Raw genomic sequence first — 11,049 nt, 5'->3', positions numbered from 1 at the left:
AGTTTCTCCTCTTCTTCCTTTTGCTTAAGTCAGAGTTGGTGGACCATTAAGAATTAAGCACACATTCTAGTACATGCGCTTGCTGAACAAGTCAGACGTTTAACACCATTGCTTTCCAAATTTACAGAAGACTGCATCTGAATAGAAGTGGGTGTATTGCAGGGTTGTTGTTTGGTTGTTTTACCTATTCAGCTTTTAAGCTGTGCAGTTTTTTTTTTCCCGTCCCATGTTATGGTTATGGTGTAATTAACTGGTTCCCCCTATTAAATGCCACAATGTACAAACTCAGCACATACTGTTGACTCTTTACACTCTGTGTGAACAACAGACAGGTGTGACCATTAACAACAGGATGACGGGGTTCAACACCGCTGTCCTCCGCTGACTTCCTCTCACACCCCTCCTCCAAATTCAGACACGCCCAGAGCAACAAGGCACACAATCATCAGACCTTCAGTTTGGCAGCACCAGTTCTTCTCTGCTCTGAAGAATGCAGTTTACCTTAAATAATCCCAGATAACCTTGGAGGCTAACATGTGGCCTCCATGTATATCTGTAAGGCTTGTTGATTTTAAGGATATCATTTCTAATGGCTTTCTATCTGTTAGTTCTCTTGATTATCCTATATTTTCTTCTCGTCTATCTTTCTGGTTTCTGTTCTGGGCCAGCCCATGATATAATTGGTCCTGACCCCTGTGATGGCCCCTGTACTAAAGACACAATACTAGATAAGTTTCTTATGATATGTGCTGGCACAGAACTTGCAACTGATAGGTCCATTGGTCCTATCAGTTTTTATGTTTACAGTTTTATTTCAATGATGATTTAAAGTTAATTGCAGTTTTAATTCTATTCAGATAGTGTTTTACTGTTTCTTTGCTATATCTGAGGTTTCCATAACTGCAAATGGCTCTTTGGATTACCTAATATTTCCTCTTTTTATGGCAGATTTAGGAGTGAATGCTTGAAGATGAGTGTCTCTTTTTACTAATTCATAGTTTTGTGATTTAGGAATGGTGGTAAAATCTAACAAAAATGATTTAAAAATTATTGCAGTTTTAGCTTCAGTTATGTTCAGATACTGTTTCAGTATTTATTTGCTATATCTGAGGTTACCATAACTCCAAATAGCTCTTTGGCTTACCTAATATTTCCTCTTTTTATGACACAGACTTAGGAGTGAATGCTTGAAGACGAGTGTCTCTTTTTACAAATTCATAGTTTTGTAATTTAGAATGGTGGTGAAATTTAACAAAACCAGCAAGGGTAAAAAAGTGCAACAACCAAAAGCCTGTGCAATAAAACCTGTTATTTTTTGTAGATTTAGAACAACTGTTATGTTTTTGATCTGAGGCTTTAAGTAAGGTAAGAATCTTACAAATATAAATATATGTCCTACAGGGATTTTTTAACACTAAGGATTAAAAAAGCAGGTGTCCTTCTTACAGTAGCCTTTAAAATATTTTAGCCTTTAAAAAAGGGGACATATTTTATAAGTATTATTCTTTGAAATGCCTTGTATATTTCCAAAAATATTTGAAGGTATAATTTCCTTACAACCAGCTTCCAGTGAAATTTCCCCACTTCTGTCCACACCATTAAGCCATTTAGATCCGTTTAAGAGGCTGAGTGGCAAATAAAGGCTCAAAATGAGTGATAATGGGTAATACTGGGCAATTGGTGGTAATCACAGTGCTTTTAAAGAGTATATGCGTGTAAGTAAACAGAGGGGTGGTTCTTTTCAATGCAGCTCAGCTGGACTACTCTCTCTTTCTCACAGGACAGCCTAGCAACGGGCTGTTTCTCCGTTTTTACTTGGGTTTGACCAAATAACTCAGCTGGCCCTCACATCTCCACATTGGTCACTCATCTCTTTGTTTGTTCTCTTTTCACCCTTTGCCAAACATGCCAGATCTCCATGTGTCACAGGGAGAGGAAGGAAGGGAGAGAGGGCCTGCACATGATTTCCAGGGAGGAGAAAGAAAAAAACAAAAAAAACATGCAGGCTTCCTATTTATCTGATTCACATTAAGTCATTTAAGTGTTATTTTGAGATCTTTGGTACAACCAAAGTATTTTTGTCTAAATCAGCGGGTAATGATAATTTTTTTACTCAAAAAGTAGCATGGTAAGTATCAAAATAGGGTACAGCACTGGCCAATATAGGAATCTAGTATAGTTTAAATTACTTAAACTATACTAAATATATATATATATATACTAAAAAAGCAAACTTTGGAAAAAAAAAATGAGTTTCCAAATATGCACAGATATCTCAGATCATTCAAGAAAACATGGATTGAGTTAATAACATTGAACGAAACATGATACCAAAAATTAACCCGTGCTTTATTAGGTACATTATTGAATCTAGGGCAAAATTTAAATTTACTTAATCCATTACTTAAGTAGGAGGGATGCATCATTGTCCACTGAAGACAGATTGGATTGTTATGGATGTACAGACTGCCTCTCTAATTCTTTTCATTTTTTAAAGAAGAAGTTAAAAGTTAATTGCAGGCTCTAGAGTGGAGTTAACCTGTCCACTATGGCAAATAAGCATCGGGAATGTTTTTTGCTTATTTCTAAGTTAGACCTTTAGCATTCCTCTTTACAGATCTTAAAGTGAACCTGGAACCATGTGCATGTAGCTTTTTTCACTCCCTTTTTTCACTTCTCATTGGTGGAGCACTCCTCTGAGACCTTCTCTTTCTCGAAACAACCTTTCATTTAATAAGAGAAATAGAATCCATTATAACTGAGATCTTAAAATTAAAATATAGTAAATCTAAGTATAGGTTTCAGTAGCACACCCTTAAATATATGTTTTCTTTTGGTGTTTTTTTTTGGCTAACTGCATTACTATAAATAATGCATTAAAAAACAACATAACAGTGGAAGATAGGGCAACATTTGTTACCTTGGAACACCTTGGAAATGTTTAGACCTTTAGAAAGGACCAAGTCCAAAATATGTCCCTTTTTATGAGTTTGCTGTTTAACACATTGGGCCAAGCCAAAGTTTCTAAGAGTATCAGATAGTTTTATTGCACTTCTGTCTTCAAAAGGTGCAACAGATAAATAACCCAAACACAAAATGCCCCGGGAAAACATGGTGGTGGCAGCATCATGCTATAATTCTTCATCTATATCACCAACTAGAAGATAACGCTGTTAGGAGTCCCATTTCCTTACACTTAACAATTATGCACAACTTTATGTTGGTCTACAACATTAAAACCCAACAGAATTTATTGAAGTTTTCCGTTGTTTCACCAGAAACTATTGGAAAGGAATTAAAAAACTTGCAAGGTAATGTATCTGTTAAATCTCCAGTAAACAACTGCCCATTTAGAAAATTTGACCATCCAAACTCCACTCCAATAAGCCCACGGCTGACGCAATTGTACAAGAACACAAGAGAAAGAAAGTGAGCAAATTTCTTATAATTTTGAACAACGTTTTCAAGCCATTTAACAGGTTTGAAGCGCTCATTAGTTAGCAGATGTGACGTCTGCCCCAAATGTCCAGTCAGTCAGGCCACAGCTACAGCATAAACAGCTTTCCCTCACAACACCACAAACTGGGCCTTGGCTCAGGGGTTCTGGGGCCCGAGGGTGCCTTGTTTTACCAACAGCTCCAGTGCTGCAGGACAAGGCACCGGGCTTTGTTATGCAACAGGCTGGTGAGAATGAACAAGCTTCAGCAAAGTCTCTGTGAATTCCAGTGGAAATGATGGGATGAGAGCAGCGGTAAGGTTAATCCCAGAGGGAGACCCCTTGGGACCTTTCTCTCATGGTACCCCCCTGTGTTTTCTTTCAGCCTTAAACGTTTATTTGAAACTCTACGGGAGACGTAAAAATAGGAGAGAGTCGACCGGGTTCAGAAGCAATACAGGTTAATCCCAACATGAGAGGCAGGCCAAAACTCTGGGGGTCTCACCGCATTTTCCTTCTTTGCAAACCTCTCAACCGCTAATCTTCTTCTAACTTCCTCCTCTTATTGTTTCTACTCTCCTCCCTGTCAGCGTGGCCACCCTCAGGCGCCGACCGGCAATCCCACTGTCTCTTGCTGGGTGACATCACTTGTTGGCACAGGAAAGCAGGCCTGGAATAATTAGGTTTGGATGGTTAAAGTAACTGTCTGTGTGTTTTTGCGCTTGGTGAATATGGGTTGATCTAGAAGGGAAGGGAGTGTTACTCCACCTAAAGCACGTAGACCATATAATCAACACTCATATTGACCCGTTGTCTTATTATTTCAAACTTTTTATAAAGAATTAGCCACATAAAATTGTTTCCAAGGGTTTACATTGAAGCAAGTAGATACATTGGGATATCAGTGGGTAGTTTGGGGTAAATATCGAAGACTGAATAAAGCCTAGTTTTATGTGGGGGTTGTTAGAGTGGGGACCCTGCTTTATTAACTTTCTATAGACTTTATACATGACCAACCCAGTGAAGTCCATCCGTTTACCACTCTTCCTGCGATATACACACAGCCTGCTTAGGGTGAAGGCCTTTGTTCGACCGACACGCTTTGTCAATCTCTATTTACTTTGCTTCTTTACAAAACCAAATCGGCCCTTTCAATAATAACCGTGTGATCCCCTAACCACACAAGATGCCGCTAAGACTTGAGAATCCTGAAATATTCTTTGGCCCTTTGTGCATAACCTCTTGCTATTATAAAGAGTATGTTATTTCAAGGATGATGGGGTGAATTTACTTTCCATTTCCTAACATGTGTTATCTTATCACACCTACTTTCAATTACATTCAGTGGTGAAAAGTAACAAAGTACATTTACTTGATTACAGTACTTAAAGGTATAGTCGAGGATTTTTTCAAATTTCGGAAAAGACCCACCCTCTCCATTTTAAAAAGAAAAATCCACATGCACGACCCTGTACCCACTCCGAGAGGGAATGCCTGTTAAAAACGTGCGTGTACGCTTTTTTTAAAAGTTGCTTTTTGCATTGCTCATACTAACTTACTTTCCAAAAGAAGATTTGCAATTTTTCCGCTATGTCAGTCTCACAACCGGTGTTATGCCGAGAAATACCTGCCTGCACAAATTACCTCATCTCTTGCACACTGATGAGAAAACAAAATCAAATATGAGCGAAAAGGGAACTTTTAAACATATTGTAAATGCTTTCATATTTCTTATGCATGGATACCCTAAAATTGAGAGGTGGACATATAAATTCCAATGAATATGACTTTGAGTTGTATGTAGACACCTTTTAGAGTGTAATGTAATTGGTGGCATGCCAGTATTTCTCGGCATAGGGTTAGGTGAGAATGGGGATGAGCATGTTGGACGGCCTTATGTTAACGTATCACCAGAATGATTGGCAATTAGCAGGACCACTACTTATTCTGATGATCCACCCGGAAAAAGAACATCCTTCACTAAACCTTGATGCACTATTTTTAAGTATATTTACTCTTTACTTGAGTAATTGTTTGGGGGAATACTTATAACTTTTACTTCGCTACATTCAAATGTCAAATATTGTGCTTTCTACTCCATTTTTATTTCTAGGAAGCATCTAGTTACTCTTTCCTTTTGGTTGAGCTCAGCTTTGTGATCCACTGTTGCTGTTTTTCTTTCTTAAAATGCAATTTCAACATTGAAGACAGCAGCCTTTAGGACTGAATCTGGACACCACTGTTTTAGAGATTTGGCAGACATTCTGCAAATGTGAGAAACTCAAGGCAGATATTATTTGTAGTTTCTACATTTTACTAACAGTTGTCACCATGTGGCCAAGCTGTTCAGTAGATTGAGTTCTCAAATCAGAATTGTAGTTTCTTTGTGGTAACAGATTCAACCTTAAACCTCTGTTACATAGTGAAGGTGTGACAAGAATCAATATTCTCAGGTTTTCCTTTTTGGTTTGTTTTTAAATAGGAAATAATAATCAAAACAGGTGTTCTTATTTCTTTGTGGCATTTTTATGGTGAAATTCTTTACAGGTGGTGTAGATTTTGTTGCAAAGTGGTTCTACAGGTCAGCACATCAGGAGGTTCTTGAAAGTTACAAGGGTCCTTAAAATTACTCTGAAAACTGTACAGAAATCTACTGATATTAGAGAATTGTATTTGTATTTTTGAATACTTAAGTACTTTTAAATACTTGTACTTTCGAATACTAAACTCAAAGCCACTAACCAGTGAAGGATCCAAGAGAGAGGGAAGAAGAAAGCCATCTTTAATGTAGCAATAAAGTCTCCTCCTAGATGCAAAGGTGCTATGTGTGGCAGAAAGCACAACATATTAATGCAAACACAACTTTCCATTATCATTGCTTCAGTTTTTACAGTTAAAGTAAATTGCTACATACAGAGATATCTAAGAAAACCTGTTACAGACTGCAAAAGCCTGTGGAAATTCTCAGTTATCTGGATCATAGCAACCACAAACAGGCTTAAATTGAAGGCAGCCGGACTTTCCCTAGTTTTACTGGAGATGGTTTGACACATATCCAGAAGTTTTTGTCAATTCTGTCAACTTGCACTAGAGTCCTGGTTGTAGGCTGCAAAAGATTGAAAAACTGTTAAGAGGCTCATCTTTCTGTAGAATGGTCACCCTAAATAAGCAGCTTAAGCAAAAATTAGATTGATTTGATTAAATAATATTGAAGTGCTAAAATGGTCCAGTCAAAATCCTGACCTAGATGTGATTTAGAATCTGTAACGAGTTTAAATGGTAATATTTCTTTCTGTAGAACACTTTGTAAACCATAAATTAGCTTTATTAAGCTTTACAATATGTTGCTGCTTTGTGTTGGTTTTTGGCATAAAATCTCAACCAAACCTAATAAACTAAACCTAAGTATATTGGTTTAAAGTAAATTAACTGTAAACAAGATAATGGGATAAGAATAATTAAGCAAGAAACTTAGAAAATGTTTTTATACCGGGTGCTGTATTGTCACTCAGACAACGGAGGCAGTATGACTGTGGTTTTCTGTAGCATGATGAGTGCAGCAGCTGAATTTGCTGAAGAGAATAGAGGGGTGGGCCAGTATGCTAGGGTGTTTTTGTGGGCCAACAATCATCTTTATTGAGTCTCAGGAAATCCAAATTGGAGTCGGAAGTGGCTCCAGTGGCCAGATGTGCAAAGACCAGCAGGGTCAACCCTTCCCTCATGCTTGACTGACCACAAGGACCTCGGCCTTTCCCCTACCATGCAGAGCTTAACTGAAGCAAATACAGCAAATTATGCAAGGTCATATCGACAGAAATTACATGCATCCTTTCTGTCTAGCCTGAGGTGATTCAACTTACCAAAAACAAAATAAAAAATGCACCAATACTACCAACAGCACCAACCCTTTCTTGGTTTAAGAAAACAAAACAAGTTTGAAATGTAAGCAATGACTTTTGTCTATAGACTCAAATAATGTGATTATGCAATAAAAAGGGTACCAAAAATTACAGATATGGTAAAAACCAATGACTGTCCAGTCTAGGTTTTCACATATGGTTGTCTGTTCACATATCCTGCTCCTCTTTAGCTGTCATTGCTTATCAGGCCCCCTGACCAGAGGCAGAGATCTTTGTCGGGCCATTCAGGACAACTGCACTTGATCTGTCTGCAGCTGGAAAACCAAGAGAGATCTGAGGAAGCTGGATTTGATTAGGGATACCACCACAGGCCTGCTGTCCCTACAGCCTGGAATCAGATCCAGTTGTGTGTTTATGTGTGTGTGTGTGTGCATACAGCTATTTTGTTGCTCAGCTACACACATGCTAACTTCATGCATGTGTTTAGTACCCCTGCAGAGCCACAGTGAATCTGACCTATTTTACTCAACCATGGAAGTGGCCTAGATTCAGAAGGCAAACCAAAGGGGGATCAACACTAAAAGTCCTCACTCATAGCATCAATACTTTCACATGGGATGGTTTCAATGGCTCTTTCACAACTGGACAACTGGACATCTGGACAAAAAAAAAAAAAAAAAATCTATTCCATTGATGTAGCCGCATCCGGATAATTTCTGCTTTGTAAAAAACAATATTAGCAAAGGTCAATGCAGAGATCTGATCACTGTATCTAAACAGAACAGGTTTCTGGCCTACTTAGAATTCTGGGATTGTTTGAGAGTATTGTAAACACTTCAGTATATCTTTAACATGTGTTTAAAGTAGGGGAAGTAGAAGCTAATAGCCTTCGCCTTTCAGCAACCCTTCTAGAACTTCAAAGCGAGATTAAGAAGGGGAGACGATGAAGGGCTAAAGCTGGCTGCCATGGCTGAAACCACCCCACTGATCTAAAAGCTGAGCTACAGGGTAGTTGGCACCGCAGTCTCGTGTTTATACCTTATGTCTCCATTAGGAAATGAAGTCAAATAGGTTTAGACATCAAAGAAAGGGCAAACATAACAGCAAAAGCTTAAAATTCTCCTCCCATTTTAAGGATAAGTGCTTGCAAATGTTACAAATGAGCACCTTCATTCATAAAAGGATGAACCAAAGGACACACAAACACTGAGATTCTCTATTCGATCCAGCTGGAGGACTGTTTGTTTCTTTCCAGTCTAACTAATTTTAGTGAAACCAGTGAGGGAAGCCAAGTTAAGCCCCTGCAATTCATTAGTCACTGTTTCAATGTCCTCACTGCATAAATGCTGGCATAATAGGTGTAATTGTGCAGGGTTGTTCAGGCCCTCTGTGGACTATAAAGCTTCTGTCTTTCAACAGTGGCATTTCCTCTTATTCTGCGAGGTGCACTGTACTCTGAGGAGAGAGCGACTGAACAGAAAGTTAAGTTTCCTGAGAGAGGTTTATTCTGGCTGGGTGCACCATAACATACCCCATGTCGCTTACACAATAAAATCCAGATATTTGGGGTCATAACCTGCTAATCACTACAGCCCAACATGTGATGAGGAAGGTCTGTCAGCGGCGCCTGTGAAAGGGGCTACCTGAGCCGGACTTGGAAAGAGCTGGTGACGTCGGCCAGGAGCGCTCCGGCACCTTAGATGAAAGGTCTGTGTCATTGGTCCGTAGCCCAACACCTGGGACATTTCAGCACCCTAAAGGGACTTCTAGACTCTTAGCTTTCACCTATGTGTCACTCTTGCTTCAGGGAGGAGATGCAGACATAATTTCCCATGTCTGATACCCATCTGCTCCTTCTCTCAGCTTCTCAATAGCATACTCCTCTAGGCAAGATCAAGGCCCTCTGCACCAATTACATATCATATACTCGATGATCAAACAGAAACAGAGACGTATCATGTTGTATGCACAGCTCCTGACAGTGTGCATATATATAGTGGCTTGCAAAAAGAATCCTACCCCTTGAGTCGTTTCATATTGTTGTCACTCTGCAGCCACAAACATTAAGCAGGATTGGCTTGCTTCAAAAACAATTAAAAGCTGCAAGTAAAATGTTGAAAGATCTTTACATCTTTCTAAAGCTGAAAATCTGGAATTGTGATTCACATTTGTATTCATCTCAGATGAGTCAATACTCTGCAGAACCGCCTTTCACTGTAATTACAGCTGCAAGTCTTTTAGGGCATGTCTTTTAGTCTACGGACTGAATGTTCTGGAGATTCTTCTTTGCTTGAAAAGCCCTGTTGGATAGCACCTATTGATACCAATATTGATGAAACTTCAGTCTATCCTTTTTTTAAAGGGCTGCTGTGTCTTATGTAACTTGTGAAAAAGGCAGTTATTTTAGTTTTTTTTTAATCGTGCTACTCTTTGATGTTGGCCAGACTTTAAAGAATGCATGACTAATAGTTATCTAATAGCTATCTGTAATTTCCCTCTGGGATTATTAAAACATGTCTGATTCTGATTCTGATTATTCTGCCAACAAATCCTCACACCTGACCTGCTACCTGTTGGTTCAGGATGGCAGCCATATCTTGGTAAGTTTTTGGTTGTGCCGTACTCCAGTTCAACTTAAATCTGATGATTTAAAGTCTGTTAATTAGGGAGCTTGCAACTCTTCCTTTCACTCACTGACCTATCTACTTACATCCATTGGCATATGCAATGCTATTTATTAACTAATGTTATTTTATAATCCTCTTGGGTTTCATAAACAGACAAGGTAAAAATTCTATTCGGGGGACTTTGTTGCATAGTTCACTTCTTAAAACAATAGATGCACCAGATATTATATAGTTTACAAGGGGCGTTCAATAAGTAATGCCCCTGACCCACTTCCAGATGTTTGATCCAGCTGAAATTTTGCATGTGAGGTTATTTAAATCTCTATAGATTAAGTAGCAAATTGCTGTTCTGAACTATTTGTGGTTTCTGACTGACAGGTGTTTGAACTGAGTAAAGTCCGAAATGGAGCCTGTAGAGTGTCCAGCAGTAATCCGGATTTTCTATTTGAAAGGACTCACACCACGGGAGACTTTTGATTAAATTAAAGTAACCTATGGTGATGATGCCCATTATATGACCTTGCAAAATGTTTTACAAGGTTATATTATAGGACATTGTTATTATAAGTTGCTTTCATTTGATCAAAAGTCTCCCGTAGTGTGCGTCCTTTCAAATGCAAAAACACAGACTCAACTTAGTTTGAACACCTGTAAATCAGAAACCACAATTAGCTAGGAGCTGTAATTTGCCATTTAATCTATAGAGATTTAAATAATTTCACATGCAAAATTACAGGTCGATCAAACATCTGGAAGTGGGTCAGGGGCATTACTTATTGAACGCCCCTCGTATCTCAGTAAAGGAGACTTAATAGAAAGTAACATCATATATTTCAGCTTTATCTTTGAAAAGCATTTTGAGAACAGTTTTTATCGATTGATTGATTGACTGACTTTATTGATCTCACAGTGGAGAAATGTATTCGTTACATCAGCTCAAATAATCAAAGGAGAAGAAGAATGTGCCAAAGGAAGAAAAAGGTGAATGGGATATATACAGTATATACAGTGTGTCCACATGACAGCTTTTTTTTTTTGTAGGAATATTATACAGGGCTATTGCACAGGGTGTTTACATGAGTATTTATATAGATGGATATTCATATTTATATACAGTTATTGCACC

The sequence above is a fragment of the Cyprinodon tularosa genome, unplaced genomic scaffold (assembly GCF_016077235.1).
Source record: "Cyprinodon tularosa strain WSP-4 unplaced genomic scaffold, ASM1607723v1 ctg42, whole genome shotgun sequence".
NCBI lineage: Eukaryota > Metazoa > Chordata > Actinopteri > Cyprinodontiformes > Cyprinodontidae > Cyprinodon > Cyprinodon tularosa.
The sequence above is the reverse complement of the archived record's forward strand: the minus strand, read 5'-3'. Positions refer to the sequence as shown.